Genomic DNA, 17,233 nt, shown 5'->3' with positions numbered 1-17,233 from the left:
ATCGGGCCTGTAATCTCTTCAGGAAAACAGTGACCCTACTTAATACATGCTTAATCATTATTCATTTGTGTGGCTAGAGGTCTCAGCCAAGGACAGGGCCACATTGTGCTGAATGCTCGATACCCACACATGGGAAGAAACAATCCCTGCCCTAAGGTGCTTAGTTAAATCATAAAGACAAAGGATGGAAGGGGAGCGGTGTGTGACTTGCCAAATCTTACATGGCACATAGGCACACAACGAGGGTCTCTAAAGTCCCAATCCAGTGCCTTAGCCTCTGGATCATGCTGCTTCTCAGTGATAATGGTTTGGCTATAATTGCTTTCTCTATCCGATTACATCCTATCATATGTAAGTAAGCATGGTAATACCGCCTGTCGCCCCTTCTTTCTGGTACTACACCATACCTGTGATTTGGGCCACAATCTTTAAATGAAAACATTGAACCTCATTAAGACATGCCTAATCTGCAAACTCTTGAGGTCAAGAGAAAGCTGCACAAAAGTGTCAAGTCCTTATTTTATTTTGGATTTTAACAAAGTTATATGAATGGTTTTTAAAAAAGAAAATCAGGGTATACTGTGAACCTACCCTTCTCCCATTTGAGTCAATGCCAAAACTCTCATGGACTTCAAGCTATAAACCAGAAATAAATATCTTTTGTTCTGTAATTTTTTTGTGTGTGGTCTTGACTTACTTTATTGTAGCTTTTTTCACACAAATGAATAATGATTTCTACAGGCAACCCCCTCCCCACCCCCGTCATCTCACCAAGCAAATGCATGTTTTATGTGGAATTTTGGAATTTTTCCCAAGATGGAATTCATTGTGTTACACTCTGGGGAAAAGAACGTTCTGTCCCTGACTGGGCAAAAATTTAGTGGAGACCAGTTCACAGAAAATCTCCAATTTCACATGTAAAAAAACCATAAAGTAAAGAGTGATCATTTTGCACTTCTCTAATTTTAACCCCATGTGTTCCCTGGTTTAATCTCTCAGATTCACAGTCTGAGTACATATATCCTCCATGTTAATTTAGAAGGCAGAAGCTTTATTGCCTGACAGGGTCACACAAGTATGGATCTTACCTTCTAAGGCACTCATAGTTTTTAGTTGAGGTTAAGATGACTTATACATATTCCCCTGTCAGTGTCTAAAGGACACTAAATAATTTCTAGTGAAAGATAGATCCTAGACTGAACTATTTCATGGGGAAAAAAACAACATACACTGCACAAAGCTTTCCATATGTAGATAGAAGAGTACTGCTTTGTCTGCTGAAAGTTCTACTAAATATTGACTTATATAATGTAGGAACTATTCTAACAGCTAAAGCTACCCATAAAATTTTTATGTCACCATTATTACTGAATCATCTCTAGAAGTGTACATTTTACATAGTGGATTTTTATCTATTAAATTTGTGTTCAGTGACTAGCAACTAGACATTCCCAGTGCGTTTCTCTTTTCTCAGCCACCTGCATTTTAGAAGTGCTTCCTTCCTGTCAAATGCTTGTGTCGATGACACTGATGCTGCCTATAAGACATTCCCACCTCCCTTGCTTCTGTTACACTTCTTATTGTTTATGGGATGCATAAACAGGGGAATCTTGAGTAGGAGGAGAGAGGTTATTGTGCCTCTCTGATTGGCACTGGTGGGACCACTGCTGGAATCCTGTGTCCAGTTCTGGTGCCCACAATTCAAGAAGGTTGTTGACAAATTGGAAAGGGTTCAGACAAGAGACATGTGAATGATTAAAGGCTTAGAAAATATACTTTCTAGTGACCGATTCAAGGAGCTCCATCTATTTAGTTTAACAAAGAGAAGGTTAAGGACTGACTTGATCACAGTCTGTAAAGTACCTATGTGGAGAACAAATATTTAATAATTGGCTTTTCAGTCTAGCAGAGACGGGTATAACTTGATCCAATGGCTGAAAGTTGATGCTAGTTAAATTTAGACTGGAAATAAGGTGTACATTTTTAATGGTGAAAGAATTAACCATTGGAACAATTCACCAAGGGTCGTGATGGATACTCCATCACTCACAATTTACAAATCAAGATTGGATGTTTTTCTAAAAGATCTGCTCTAGGAATTATTTTGGAGAAATTCTGTGTTATGCAGGAAGTCAGATTAGATGATCACAGTGGACCCTTCTGGCCTGGGAATCTATAAAAGTGTAGTGAAGATTCTGAAACTGGTACCCTACAGCAGTGCTACTCAGAGTGGTGGTCCGGTCCGCGAGCCATTGGCTGCCGGTCTGCGCAAACACTGGAAAAAAAATTGCCGGTCCCCCACATGAGATAGCTTGAGAAACACTGCCCTACAGGACATAGCTGGGACCTGAGCATATCTGTGTGCCGCTCATTTGTGGCTGGGATCAGGGATGACAACTTTGTGAATAATATATTGTTTGGTAAGTAAAATGATTAAAACTTTCTGTTTTACTCCCACTTCTTGGATTCCCCTAAAAAGTGAAAACCAAACTATTTCCTGGGTTATTTCCCTGGCTGTCTGGAGAAACAGGCTTCAGCAACTGTGAGTCAACCCCTTAGTAGAAGACTGGTACAAGGAAAGCAGGGGATCTGTTAACCTGAGGCCTGGGTATGGGCCAGAGTCTCAGCTGGGTCTCAGAGTCTCAGCTCTCCCCTCCTCTGCTGCTCCTCCCTGCAACACCTGCCTGGGACTGGGGAGAGGGGACCCTGCTGCAGCCCCTGCCCCAGGGCTGGGAAAGGCGGGTTGAAGAGCTGCAGGAGGAGCAGAGGTGGGGAGGGGCAGAGTTGATGAGGGTGGGAGAGGGGTGGGCAGATATGGGTGTGTTGACAGAACCCACTTTTTTCAGCCTACTTTAAACAGTGTCAGCTGCTGTAAACTGACATGGCTCTGTTGATTTCATTAGAGCTACACCAGCTTGTACCAGCTGATATGGCCCTATGCGCCGAGCTGTTAAAAGTGGTTGGAATTATTAAATTAAAAGGAAGAGCTGATGAGATTTCTCAACAAACTGAGCTCAAACTCCTTGGAGATTTCTGTGATCCTGAGTAACCAAGGGACAGGGCATCCTGGCCACCGGTCAGCGAGTGGCTGGTGGGAGGCACTCGGGGATGTATGTGTGTGTGTGTGTGTGTGTGCAGAGGAGCCAGTGGCAGGCAGGCAGCAGAGTTTTGGGGAAGGGGGCCAAGAGGAGTGAAGAGTAGGGGGTGGGGTTGGGGGGGGAGGCAGTCTGGGGATGGGGAGAGGCCTTGGGACGGAGTGGGGGTGAAGCACCCACTGTGAAAAAGAAGTCAGCACCCGTAGTGCTCAGCCTCTCTCACTTCGCACATCTTTAGAAATCACACCCCTGTAGTCTGCATTGCTGTTCCGGGTAGACAAGCCCGTAGTTATTCAGGCAGATGCTATGTTGTATTGTGCTTTTTCCTTCTCTAGTGCAGCGTGTGATTCTTTGAGGTAAGATATAGAGATGCTGCCTAGAGGTTGGCTGGGAAGGTGGTTAACTCTCTCCCTTTGGCTAGAGGAAGGGATCACAGTTCTCTGTCTTGTGTACAGGGTGCCAGCGCTGGGCTGGTTGTGGGGAAATAATTCATGCAGAGTACAAACAAGAGGCTCGATCCTGTACCCACTGAAGTCACTGGGAGTGTTGCTGTGGACTTTGGATGTGAGATCAGACCTATAGTGGGGAGCTGGGGGCTGAGTCTGGCTCTGGCACTCTGGGAGAAAGGAACAACCATATCTTTTAGTACTGTTCGTTTATTCCTGCTGTTCAGTGTCTGACAATATATGGGCTCAGTGCATTAATATTACATCTGGGCAGGCTCATTATAATGTCCACCACAAAACTTGTGGTGCTTTAAAACTACTGACCTAAGCATGCGATGAGCTGGCTGTCCAAAGCATTACACAAGTGAGCTTCAGCTTTCAGGAGCTGTGACACGCAAAAGTCTGTTAAAAGTGAAAAGGCAAGTGTTTTTTCCCTATTCTGGGCCTCTCTTTCTTTCATATTTAATTTGTGATGGATCCTCATAGGTTAAGAATTTATAGGCTTTGGACACGCTTGGCCAAATCCAATGTATATACTTCATTTGAAGTGAGCAGACGGTTGACAAATAAAATGTTTTAGAAAGTTAAATTGCAGTCATTTATATGAAAATTCCTTGGTTAGTTCATTCCCCCCACCCCAATATACTTGTTTTATAGCACATCAGTAATTCATGCGCATATTGGTTGCAGACATAAAGCACAAGTACACCTACATTATAAAGCAGAGATTTCTATGAAACAAACATGAATTGGTACTATCTGAATTATTGTAATGCCTGATTAGCTCCTGTACCATTTAATATTTGATGGATAGTTCATGATTATTCATAGATGTGGGAAAGAAAATAAGAGATGCTCAGCTGAGGCTGTGGCTTATAAGAGACACTAGAGACACACCATACACAACACACTGAAATTTATAGGCAGAGCATATAGTGAGTGTATGAGGCAGCGACGTTAAGTTGTTCACTCACAACTTCCATGGTAAACAGCTGCAACCTGGTTTTCTAATCCAAATGCAGGAGGAAGACGTTGAGTTTAAAGGGTAATCTGGGGGAACCTTTGTATGTACTTTCAAATAGTGTCAAGCAATGTCATATTTGCTGACTTGTTAGGTCAGGAAAATCACCCTTTAAAAATTGAGTGACTTTTTTTCCCCCTTTGGTTGAGACCCTAAAACCACAACCCTGGTCACTAATGATTTTGTGGCAGGATTTGTCTGCATTAGGGATATCTGCCCTATTGTGCATGCCAAATTCCATTATGGGGTAATTGCTTTTTGACCAGCTGTGGTGGGACACACTCGCCCTTGGAGCATCCCATTTCATTTGGGCATGATATTGCTGGTAACCTCGGCTCCAGTGCCTCCTGCTGGCTGCCTGGCCCCCTCTGGCTCCACGCCTTCTGTAGCTCAGCCTTCCAGCCAAGTCATAAAGTATATCCCCTTCCAGGATATCAAGAACAGGTCCAAACAAATCTGAATACTACTTCTGCCCCTTTGAAGTCTTTCTTCTTGCAAACTCTAACTGTGCCTGTAGTGTGCTTCCCACTTTAACCTCTTGTTAAACCCTAGTTGTGGGCTTCTTCCTGCCTGAAAGATGTTTCCTCTGTAGTCTCTGTTCAGCTGAGCTCCTTCAGTCTACTTATTATGGTTTAGCTTTTCCACCTCTGGCCAGGAGACAATTAACTACTCATGTACCCAGATGCAGACTAACTGGGTGCATTGCAGGTCATGGGGTTACCCCATGATACCAACTAAATTCCCTTGTGTCACTAAAGGGTTAAGTATTATTATTATTTCCTTTCCATAGACTGTTGCTGATATCATGGTGGTTATAGTGTTCTATCTGTAATATTAATGAATTTCATTGGCAGTGAAGATAAGAGATCCCTATCATGTTAATTTCTAAATCCACCAATTTCAGCTGGATTTAGATTAGGCCCCCCTCCTGCCAAGTGACCTGAGGATTGTGAAAGGTGTTATATAAAACAATTTATGTAGTGCTCCTCACTATGGGGGACTAATAGAAATTTTTTTAAGATGGGTATAGTGAAGGTGGCAGCAGTGCAAATTAATTCCCAACATGATTTCATTAATGAATCTTGGTCTTCATTATTTGACTGCAAATAACAGAAGACGTTAAGCAAGACACTACTGACTTATATAAAGCAGATTGCAGTCTATATTCAGGGCCCTAACTCATACATTAAACATGAAGCTATTGCTTATTCAGAATGGCAAAAGTAGGGTAGCAACCTGTTTGGCTGATTTCACTCCATCTCCCAATATTAATGATTAATGAATGGCATTTCTGCTCCAGAGATATGAACTGTGGAGGAAATAGGCATTCTCTTTAATGTTGTTTGCTACAGTTTGCCTTTTGTCAGCCGGGTTGTCATGTCTCTTCCCCTTTTGCATTTTATCTGGTTGGCTGAGAATAATATATTTTCATGAAGCATCCTGTCCTTTCTGGGGATATTCATTTTAACAGTGCCAGTGCTCTCTGTGCTAAAACTCCTTGTGGTCTTCCACGTCTCCGAGTACATGGCTCCTGGCCATTGACTTAGCCTAACTGAGATGTGGCATATACGGCGGGAGACTTATGACAGTATCTCCCTTGCTGCATGGCCTACAGTGTGTTTAGTGAATTTTGGCCATCTCCAAACTAACAGAGCTGGCTGTTCTATAAATATAATCTAAAATGTCATTCATGAAACTATACCTGACAGTGCCAATTGGCTAACCTTTGTAATGAGTTATTAGAGTCTCCCAACTCTAGCATCAAATGGAGGCCAGGAGTGTGGGGGTTAAAAATATTTACAAAACTAAACTGATGATAAAATGAGAGAATAAACAAGAAAAAACAAACCATACACAAACAGAGCTATGTTTCCAGAACAAAGCCATAGATCCCTTTCATTCCTGAGTCTACCAAATTGTGTGTAGTCTAATCATGTTCTGTTTTTACCCTTGAAAGGGTTTCCCTCATGCCCTACTCTTAAAGGGGTACTCATTTATTAATAGTTTATCCAGATTTCCTCTGCCGAATCACGCAAAAAAGTAGAATAAAGATAAACAGAACCAAAGTACGTGTGGCACAAGAGGGTTGGCATATGAGTTTGATCATTTAGAGCCCAATCCTGCAAATACATTTTATGAGAGTAACTTTACATATTCACAGATTGCCATGTGAGCAAAGTTACTCATGTGCATGAACGTTTGGAGAATCAGGTCCTTAATGAATTGTGTGGTGTCTGCTGGGGTATGTCAGGTAGGAAAAAATTCGGCCTTCTCCAGATATCACTAAAAATATCAAGTTATATTAAGTTGACTGTGAAGAAATTGCAAGAAACTGAAAGAACAGTGCATGAAATATGGGAATCTCTTTACAAGACAGGATATGTTGACTCTTCCAAAAATGTGAGCCAGATGAGAACATGCATTGCCACAGATAAAACATGTGGGATAAATAACACTTTCCTGCTGATTACTCAGAGTAAAATGTATAGTTCTCTCTCTTTAAAATCCATCAGTTTATTTTCATCACCTTCTTATGGCTGTGTTTAACAAGTGATAGCATCTTTACTCACAGAAAGCGCTCATTGATATCAATGGGAGTATTGACACAGTAAGGGCTTGATGACTGGATGTATGTAACAGTGCTGACAACTGAATACCACTGAATGTCACTAGAAAGTAGAGTTTGCTTGAACATTTACCATTGAAACTTTTAGCTTTTTTTCCAAAAATATGTTGTAGGAAAATTCTCAATTCATTAAAATTTACCAGTATTTTTTATGCAAAACAAACATTTTTGGTTTTCAAAACTTGAAATATTTGTTTTTCAAAAACCCTAAAAATTACTAGAATGGACTTTTTTTACCCAACAGAAATTTGTGAATGAATTTTTCTTTTGAAATATTTCATGGAGAATACTTACCATTTTCTGACCAGCTCTACTAGAGAGCTGAAATGGACATATCAGAGAAAAAAGACAGCAAAGTAAGACTGGGACAGAGATGTGAACAATTCATATACATTACCCCAATCTGAAATGCTGAAATTTACCCTTTATGTTTTGACAGTTTTTAAATCTAATTCTCATATGTACTATTACATTTTAAATAGCCTTTTTAAAATTAATTTTCAGTACTTGGACAACAATCTGCAAGAAATGTTGTGAAGATAACCCTTTGCTCAACCCAGAGGCCAATATGGTAAGGAAAATGTAGCTGATAATTTTAAACTATTGAAAATAATCACTATTATTCTGTTGCTTCCTATCCCAAACACATGGCAACAGGAAATACCATGACTGGAGTGGCCAGAAAGGAGTTCAGTCACCTAAATCAGAAGGTATCTATGGTCTCCACCCAGCACCCAGGGCTACCACATCTCTTACGGTAGCACAACTCCCTCTTGCCATCAACTGACCCACAATCTGCAGAACCCTGGCCCCATGATGCATCAACTAGGTGACTTCTATGGGAATAGTGGGGAGGGGATAATTCCATGGAGCTGGTACTCCTTTTGCTCTCCAGTGTGCCTCCCTTCCTGCATGGCTCTGAGGAGGACAATTGGGCTCCTTATGTTTTTGCGAGAGCATTTTGTAATTTACAATGCATTTTTTTGTAGGAGGTGAAGGGCACTGGGGTAAAAATAGATCAATAGAGGGAGGAAGGCTTGAACATAGAAAGCAATGCACTTTGCAGTACTGGGAGGTAAAAGAAGCACTTTAGATGATAATTTCTAACTCTTTCCTTGTAACTCCTTCAGCAAGGAGATCCTGCAGTGCTCTGCTACCATTGCCAATGCCCAGAGAGTCCAGTGAGTTGTATTACTGAGAATATCGGAATGCCAGTCCATCAGTCTTTCTCACTCCCTGAACCCCTTCCTAGAGGTAGTGGCTATAAGTAGACAACCAAGAACAGAGGCCTGACATTTCCTTTCCTAGTGCATCTGTTAGGATCCTCCCTTATATAGAGACAACTTGACAATTCTGTTAGTCCCCCCTCACTCTTTCCCCCAAATGAGAGCGTGCCTGCCTTTCCTTCAGCTACGTACGTAGTTTTGTTTCTTACCCGTTTCCCTCAGAAGCAGAGGCAACATTTTTACCATCTGTGCCAGTGCATAAAGTGTGGCCTTTTCTTTTAAATGGCAGATTTTATTCATGCCACATTGAGATGAGATTGTTGCCATGTAGTTTACATGGGACTTTGCCTCAAAGGCATTCAGGCACCTAGAATAGTTCAAGATGGAACCGCCTTCTTGGTAACCTACAATAAGAAAGCATTTTGACAGGTTTCAGAGTAGCAGCCGTGAAGCTTATGCTCTAATAAATTTGTTAGTCTCTAAGGTGCCACAAGTACTCCTTTTCTTTTTAATAAGAAAGCATGTCATTCTAGCACTCTGATATCTGCACAGGATGCTGATTAGTTTGAGTTGAATTTATGGTGGTGCATCTGACCAATAAAGCCTCTCTTGCCTTTGGATCTGTTTGGCCTCTGAAGCACTGTGTGATTTGGGTCTGGTCTACCTAAATAATCATCACTATGTTTAAACCTTAGTAGTTACAATCCTTCAGCTGTACCCCCTTGGTATAACAGAGCAGTCTGCTTCCAGGGCATGTCTCGCAGAGGTCTTTGTCTCTAGATTCATTTATCTCCTTCATTTGACAAAGCCTGGATTTACTGAACTGCCAGGCACACTGCATGGCTCATCCCTCCTCCACCTCCCCCTTTTTTTTTTGCAGGCTTTTCCTGGGTGAGGGGAGGGGAGGATTGAGGACTTGAGAATAGTGGACTGAAGGGCATTAGTTTAAAATCTTAGTTGGTGTTCTCAAATATTGTTGGTCATATGATTGTGGAGCAGCTTTAGGCAGAGAAAGTGATTTGTTATGTAGGTTATTTCATGGGTATCATTTTTAATTTTGTACAGTGCCTTGGGTTAAACTAGACAGATTCGTTGAAAAATTGAAGTAATAATAAGAATAATAAATAATGACAGTTGTTGGGGGAATATATTCTGAATGACAGGACTGGTATGGTAGCTCAGAAGGAATAAATAATTCTTTAGATTAAATGTGCTTGACTATTCCTTGGGTATTCTATACACTATTCTATACACTATTGTGAAGTGTATTTGGGTTTGAATGCCTCTTGAAGGACTATTATACATTAAAAGAAAGAAATCAAATCACTTATGGGCTTGATATAGTTTTTCCTATTGGTTATTTAGATGTGGCTGTAATGACAATGTTTTTTTTTCTCCTTTCAAATCATTGTGCTGCCATGAAATGCCCCTGCACTTAAACTTTATTGCACATGTAAATGAGTTACATTATTTTGTTGGACAGTCATTCCCCAAAGCATTATAAACCAAATAATTAATTACTGTTTCCAATGTGCATGATCCGTTGGAAAACATTAAACAACATTCACAGTTCCATTTTATTGTTATTGCTCCTCCTTCAGTCCCTGGAGGAGATCAGATGAAAATGCCTGGGCAGTCTGATACTGACACACTCTACTGCTGACATGGAGTGCTATGTGTTGCAGATGTTCACAGGGCCATATGGTACATGCTTATTATTTTCTGCATATTTTCTGACATATTATAAAAATGTTGTTTTGGAAGGGGAGGAAAACCCAATCAGAAGTGTTAATCACTGTGGCTGTAGTTTGATGAGTGATTGTAAAAATGGCATCCTGGGGTTCCATGTTTATTTTCATTCAATTATTTTGATATCAAATGTATTCAGTTTGCAAGTAAAAACAGATTTTTTTCCCCTCAAAAAGTCAATCCTGGAAACTGTACCTGGGATCTGAAAATAAATCTGGGCTCTTCCCTTGTCATGCATCTTCCCCAGTAATGCTGTGTGCTGGACAATCATAATAAATAATTGCTCAGTAGATCCAAAATACTATTACCCTACTGTTCACCCCAAAATCAGAGCTTCCTCACACAGACCAGAAAAAGACTGGGAAAACAAATGAGCCATTTAACATGTCCTAAAGGCCATCCAATCTGGATTCCTGAGGACAAAGGGAGAAGCAAGCTGGGAAAATCTTTCCATCAAAGAAAAAGATGGAACGTCTCAAGCAACTCCATGATCCAGTCCTGTTTCAGGTACATGGTTTTACTGACAACTCCTTTTCAATTGTACTGAAGACAGGCAATAGACTAAAAAAAAAATCTTAATCCTCTGGACTTCAGTCATTAATAAAGGAGGTCATTAACCCAAACTTGAGCACTGCCTCTGTATTATATTAAGACATGGGGTATTTTTGGAATTGGCTTGTTAGTGTCAAGAGATGGCTTCAAAGCAAAGACCTACCATCCGCTAGCTTCCTGCAGAAAGGTGTCATCAACTAACTCAATGATAGCTACAGCACTGCAATCCACACTACATGGGTCTCTCCTTGAAGACAACTTAAAAGTCAAATGTCAACTAATGTAGAATGAACCTGTCCACTTATTGGAGTTTCTTATGTGGAACATATTGCGTATGTGTTGCATGCTACATTAGCTGCAGTTTGTTATTGGGTACAATTAATTGTAGATTTTTGTTCTGTAATATTCTAAATGATTATGGAAGAGATTATTTGAGATTGTCTGGTTATCTTAGAGAGTGCCTTTCTCCTCATGTTCCTCAGATAAGATAAGGAGCTCATTTTGATAGTCCCTAGAATTGTATGTCAAGGGGTTGGACGCAGCATATTCTATGGAAATTTATTTTCTCTAGAACTCATCACATTAGTCCTGCAGAGTGTGGGTTCCTTGACCTTCAGATCATGCTGCAAGGTTATTTTTTTCCCTAAGATTTTTACCTTTTCCCTAAGTCTTTTAAAGGGTTAACAGAAGAGTTGGATTTCTTTGCTGAAGCAATTAGTTGAATTCTCTTACGTTAGTTTGCTTTGATATTTGTTTTAATTTGTGGCTTTGTCAATCATATACCTGTACCTGGAGAATTTTGGTATGAATATTCTACACACTGAAAAATAAAATATTATTACAACATGACAGCTGATGTTTATTTACTGTGGAATTGCTGAGGTTTAGATTGCTGTCTTTATTGAAATGGTGAAAGCTCTTATCTGTGTCTGGCACTGTTTTACAAACATTTCATTAGGAGTTGCTCATAAGCCCATTTGCTGTTTCGTTTGGCATTAAAAAAAATCAAGGATCAGGCTATAGAGATTTCATTATTCTGGGCACAGTCTGTGATTGGTGATCAGCAGAGATTTCAATGCTCTGCCCTTGAAGACGCTCCTGAGCTTTCTCATCAGCCCATAAAAAAAATGTCAATAACTTATTAGAAAAGACAGAAAATTCTCCTGATGTGTGATGAGGATGATGCATGTTTGAGCTGCACTGAATTGAAAACCAGAGTTAGTATAAAGTGGAAAGGCTTCTAGCAACCCCGATCACTGCAACAGTGTAAGTATGAGACCTTTGATATGGTGCTTATGTGTTTTACAAGCACCACTTTAACTGATATTTTACTAAAAGAAGTGAGATCAAAACTGTATCAGGCCTCATCAGTGTAGGACTTTTCTTATGGCTGTATGAATAAAAAATATTGGGCCGTATTCTGATCCCGAACACTGATATAAGTCAGGATAATTCCATTGACTTTCACAGATGTACTCTGGTGTGAATGATAGCAGAATTTGGCTCTGTATTCAAAAAGTATCAAAGAAAAGGACTTGGAGCCTGATTCACTACTACATTACACCAATTTTACGCTGCTCTAACTACAGTGAAGTCAAATGGACTTACATTGATGGAATAGAGTAGAGAATCTGGCCCTTGGAATTTCGCTGCTGAGATGGACATAAAAGGTTCAAGAAAAGCTACAGTGTCACAAGAGAGGTATCTACCTGAAGCTAATAACAAATAAAAAGCGTTACATCAGTTATTAGACTTCTGTATATTTGTATAGATCAAGATTACAGAGTATTTGCTAGAAATGTGCCAAGCATCTTGGTGATTATAAAACTATGGTTTGGGTTCGCTAAAATACAGATATATTGGCCAGATTCCTCCCTAGCAAAATTCAGCTGAAGTCAATAGAGTTACACCAAAGATGAATTTAGCTCTGTGAGCCATATTAACTACTGATATAAGCAGGTGCGGAACCATTCACTTTAACTGAGTGATGCCCTCTTACACCAGCATCTTGTTTGTTTCTAAATCTTATTTCTACAATAGAAAAATCAACCATCATTTACACTAGCAGATCACTCACAACTAGAGGACATACCTACCCCATGTGTCCCCAAAAGGCACATCTACAGTCAAGCTGGAGGTATAATCTCCAGCTCAGGTATACATACCTGTGCTACCTTTGATGGAGGTAGTTAGCTAAAAATAGCAGCGGCAGCTCAGGCAACAGGACTGGCTAGCCACCCAAGTAAGTACCCAGGGTCCCAAGCCAGATTGTGTTCAAAGTGGTTATCCCATCCTGCCACTGAGCTGCTGGGGCTACATTTCTATTTTTAATGTTCTAGCTTGATCAAAGCTAGCACCTGTACATCTAGCCAGACTGGAAATTTGCTGCAGTGCAAGTGGCAATCAAATAGGTGGTGGTAAGTTGAATTTATACTAATACTATCCTGAATAAGGAGCAGTCTGCCATTTTTAGGCTATATTAGTTCACTAAGCAATAGCCCAAGGATGTGGTTGTCAAGATTAAGGGCTGAATCCTTCAGTCAAAGGGACGATTTTTGTGAGGAAGAATCAGCCCAGCAGAATGCTAAGTACATTCTGGTCAAGTGGAATATATAGTAATTGCTATACTTATTGTTCTCCATAATCTTTCCTCTTTGTGTTTTTATTCTTCTATTTAGTGTCTGTGAACTTGACAGGGAAATGGCATTGACTCAAGCAAAGTGCACTGTTGGCGGAAGTTGTGTAAGCTTCCCTGACACAAATTTGTCATTACTCTAGGTGCCTTGCTGACTGCCTCCAGCTTGGGTAGTGGAAGGAAGGTTGCAGGAACTCTTCAGGTGGACTTTCCATTTCAAGGACTATATGAACATCATTGCTGACTTCCACTGGTGTAGATCCCAGTGAAGTTAGCCATAGACCTTTTCCATAGTAAAGATTCCAGTGGACTCTGTTGGAATACTTGGTTGTCTGCACTCATCTCTGTTGGTTTCTACTGGAGGATCAAAAGCTCTAGGAACAAACAAACTAATAGCTCTGATCCAAAATCTAACTGGAGCTGGCAGTTTCCAACTGGAATTTCCACATGGGTTGCCCTCCATAATTACAATTATTTCTTAAGTATTTACCTTATGAGGAAAAAGTAAACTTTTGTTTATTTAATTCTTTAATCTTACTGACTTGCTTTGTAATGAATTCTCTTTTAAAGTTACTAGTAAAAGGAGTTGCCACATTTACAAGAAGATCATTGTTGTTATGAGCTAGATGAAACCTTTTTATATGTTAAGTTAAAGCCCCATTGATATGGAAAGGTGTGAACTCACCCTTCAATTAACATACCTGAAAACATAAGGCCCACATAAGATAAAAGGTATGTGTGGAACTACCCTCCCGCCCCCGGAGCTTGTGAGTTGAGGATTGTGTATGTGTGAGAGAACATACTGATATTGAGTTCTCAGACAAGAGCAGAGAGGCAGAGGGAAAAATGTAAGAAAAGTCAAGCAAGAGCCAGCACAGTGTGACCCTGGAAAAAAGCTAGAGAGAGAGCTTTTGGCTTTGGTGTTGGTTAAAGAGGCTCAGGGGCTGTAAGCAAAGAAACTTTTATTCTTGGTTCCTTCTGTGTTCAGAGACAAAAGACTTTACACATTCCTTGTGAATACCTGACTATCACTAATTTCTACTCCCAGTTGGAACATCCCCAAGGCCCCAAACTCTGACGAGCCACTTGGGTCAAAACGGGGCACATTATAATCTATTAAGAGCTCTGATGGACTATAAGAATAATGTTGATGGGAAAGCAGAGACCAAAAGTTTAATCTATTTCTTTTTAAAAAATCCTTTACATTCTCTACTGTGGGGTGTCTTGATTAACCTGCCTCAGTTTGTTGACTTGTTGATGAGCACAGACAGCAGACAATTGGCTTGGGATACCTTTAGTAATGGAGAAGCAGAAGCTACTAACATGGCAGAGCTGGTTAATAGACTCAGTTTTCTCTGTCAGCCCCTCATGATACCTGAAGATTCAGATAGCATAGCAATTATGTACTGACACCCTTGAAATATATTGCCAGATCTTTTGTTTTATTGGAAATATTGAGCATCAGTTTCTCAAGGAAATTAGTGCTCTTTTAGAGTAGCAGCCATGTTAGTCTGTATCTGTAAAAAGAAAAGGAGTACTTGTACAAGTATTCCTTTTCTTTTTAGTGCTCTTTTAGTGTCTTCATTTGCTCACTATAAATCAGAACGCTGTTTTTCAAATTCTTGATTTTTCTAATGGAGTAATTCATTCAGGAATTTAAAAAATGTTAGAAAGAGAAGCAAATGCAGCAGGAAAGGGAAGGGGGCACAGGGCAAACTAAGCAATGAATTAATTCAACATTGCATGATAACCAATCAAGAAACAGAAGGTTTGACCATAGGAATTGCTGTGTGACTCAGTTCAAAGTCTTCCAGATTGCACCACTCATAAACTACAATAACTAATTATAATTCTGACCTTGTAAGGGGAAAGGCTTACATTTATACTGTTTCACATCCCATTGCAAATTGACCCCCCCCCAACTATAGAAGTATCAAGAGTGCATAATATAAAGGACTGAGCTGTGGTTTGTGTCTTGGTTTGCTTGCGGTTCCAATATTTTCGCAGGTCTGAGTGAGTGCCTAAAGAAGACAAGGAAAATGGATTAGCTAACCCATCAAACCCAGTAAATGAACAAGTCAGTGTGGAGTAACATACTGTTGGAATTCATACCACTTTAGTGTGCGGTGACATACCACAGTGGCAATTTACTCATTGTTTCATGTTAGGAAGGCTATCATGAGGAGAGAAAATGGCACAAGTCCAACCAGACATGTTCAGTGCAGCTGCTGGATTCTTCACATTAACACTCACTCATAGTATGTCAGCCCTTCCCATAACTTGAGACTCAACAAAAACTAAGGCAGCGAGAAGGAGGACAGGCACAAAAGAGGAGCCATTCTGGTTAGTCTCCTGATTATATTTATTTATTTATTACTTGTGATGGTGCCTAGAGCTCATAGTTAGAGATCAGAATCCCACTGTGCTAGAATCTGCATAAACAAGTAACACAAAGAGAGATTGCCCAGAGATCGCACAGTCTGGGAATATGAACAGATGCAAAAGACAAATGGGGTTGCAGTGGGTGAGGGAGATATAACAGTCAAGATGGCTGCATTTGTTAATTAGCCTCAGTGGTCAGTTACAGCCAGGCCAAAATACAGCTATTTATAGGCATCACTGCATGGAAGAGTTTTTAAATAGGGGATTAGAAGTGTATAAAATGATGGCTTTATGAATTTTGATGGGAGAGTTTTATTCTAATACCCTGGTCTCTTCAGCCCATGCTAATTATTTGGTTCATGCTTTATAGTTGCAATATTTAACAAAGGAACATCTTTGCTTTTTATACAAATTCTAGCTTTCATCTTTTGTTAACACTTTATCTACTTGGGGCTACAAACCAGGGGGACCATGCATTCTCTTCCCAGCATCTAAAGTAATCCTAGCTGTATAGTCTAACGAGAAGGAAAAATAGTAGTTTAGAGACATACAGCAAAGAGCTAAAAAGCAAAGCGTTAAAAATCCCCCAAGTTATTTTTAGTTTCCCTGTAACCACATGCCTAAGCTGTGGCTTCCTCTTGATATCTAACAATTGACTGGATCTCTTGATGCTTGACTTTTCATATGCAGTTCTACCACTCCTTGGCTTCTGAATTCCTGACATACCTGCTTACCTGATGCTTGACAGTTGGTGCTTTGGTGGTGCATGTTGTCTGATAGTGAAAAGTTAAAGTGAAGAGGTCTGACTACTCTTTTAATAATAAAATATAATTGTCCAAAGTTATAACTGATGCTTGTGGGGAGCATGGATTCCTGGTCATGTGCATGAATAACATACAAGAGTTCACCATTGCATTTTCCTCCTCTGCCAAAGGCTGCTGTAAAATTGATATCACTCTTTCTGTAGGTTCAGCCTAGTCTGCCAACACCTAGCCGGTCCAGCAGAACTGGTTTTGGGGTGGATATGGCACACTCATGGTGACATTACTAAGACTGGTCTGACCAGAGGACTCAAGGAAAAGCTGAGCCTGTGAGAATATGGGGTGGGGGACTTTATGGCTGACTTTCCTTCTACCCCTCACTGAACTGTCCTGACCACCCTACCTGGATCTCTGGAAAAGTGGAAGCAGCAGTTCCATTGCCAAGCCCTGGTCAGCTAACTGCTCAGCATGGGAGAAGACAGCTCATTCCCTGCCCACCCCTCTGAGCTGCCACATGTGGGGAGGAAGTTCACTGCTCAACCACTGCGGCTCTTTTACAGCCCTGAGCACGATGGCTGGGATTCCCATGTTCTCCGACTCTCAACCCCATCATTAACGGAGGAGGCTGAAGAGTACAGGTGGTGCCAGGCTGTTCAGGGACACGGAGCTCTGCAGCTCTACAGATAGTGAGTGGAACAAAGGACAGGCAGGTGTGGAGATGTCATTTTTATAGCGTGAAG

The 17,233-nt window shown here is 40.6% G+C and overlaps 1 long non-coding RNA gene across 1 annotated transcript in view; it reads left to right on the top strand.

The window, feature by feature from the left end:
- LOC122455896 overlaps nucleotides 1-13,882 on the top strand; it is an 80,406-nt gene extending 66,524 nt beyond the window's left edge. Inside the window, exons 2-3 of the long non-coding RNA XR_006274404.1 lie at nucleotides 7,693-7,759; nucleotides 13,494-13,882. This is a non-coding gene — a long non-coding RNA (uncharacterized LOC122455896). The remainder of the gene's footprint in view (nucleotides 1-7,692; nucleotides 7,760-13,493) is intronic.
- Nucleotides 13,883-17,233: the final 3,351 nt, after the last annotated feature.

Source organism: Dermochelys coriacea, chromosome 9 (assembly GCF_009764565.3).
Source record: "Dermochelys coriacea isolate rDerCor1 chromosome 9, rDerCor1.pri.v4, whole genome shotgun sequence".
NCBI classification, from domain to species: domain Eukaryota; kingdom Metazoa; phylum Chordata; order Testudines; family Dermochelyidae; genus Dermochelys; species Dermochelys coriacea.
Note: the sequence above shows the minus strand (reverse complement) of the source record. Positions and strands in the feature narration are given on the sequence as shown.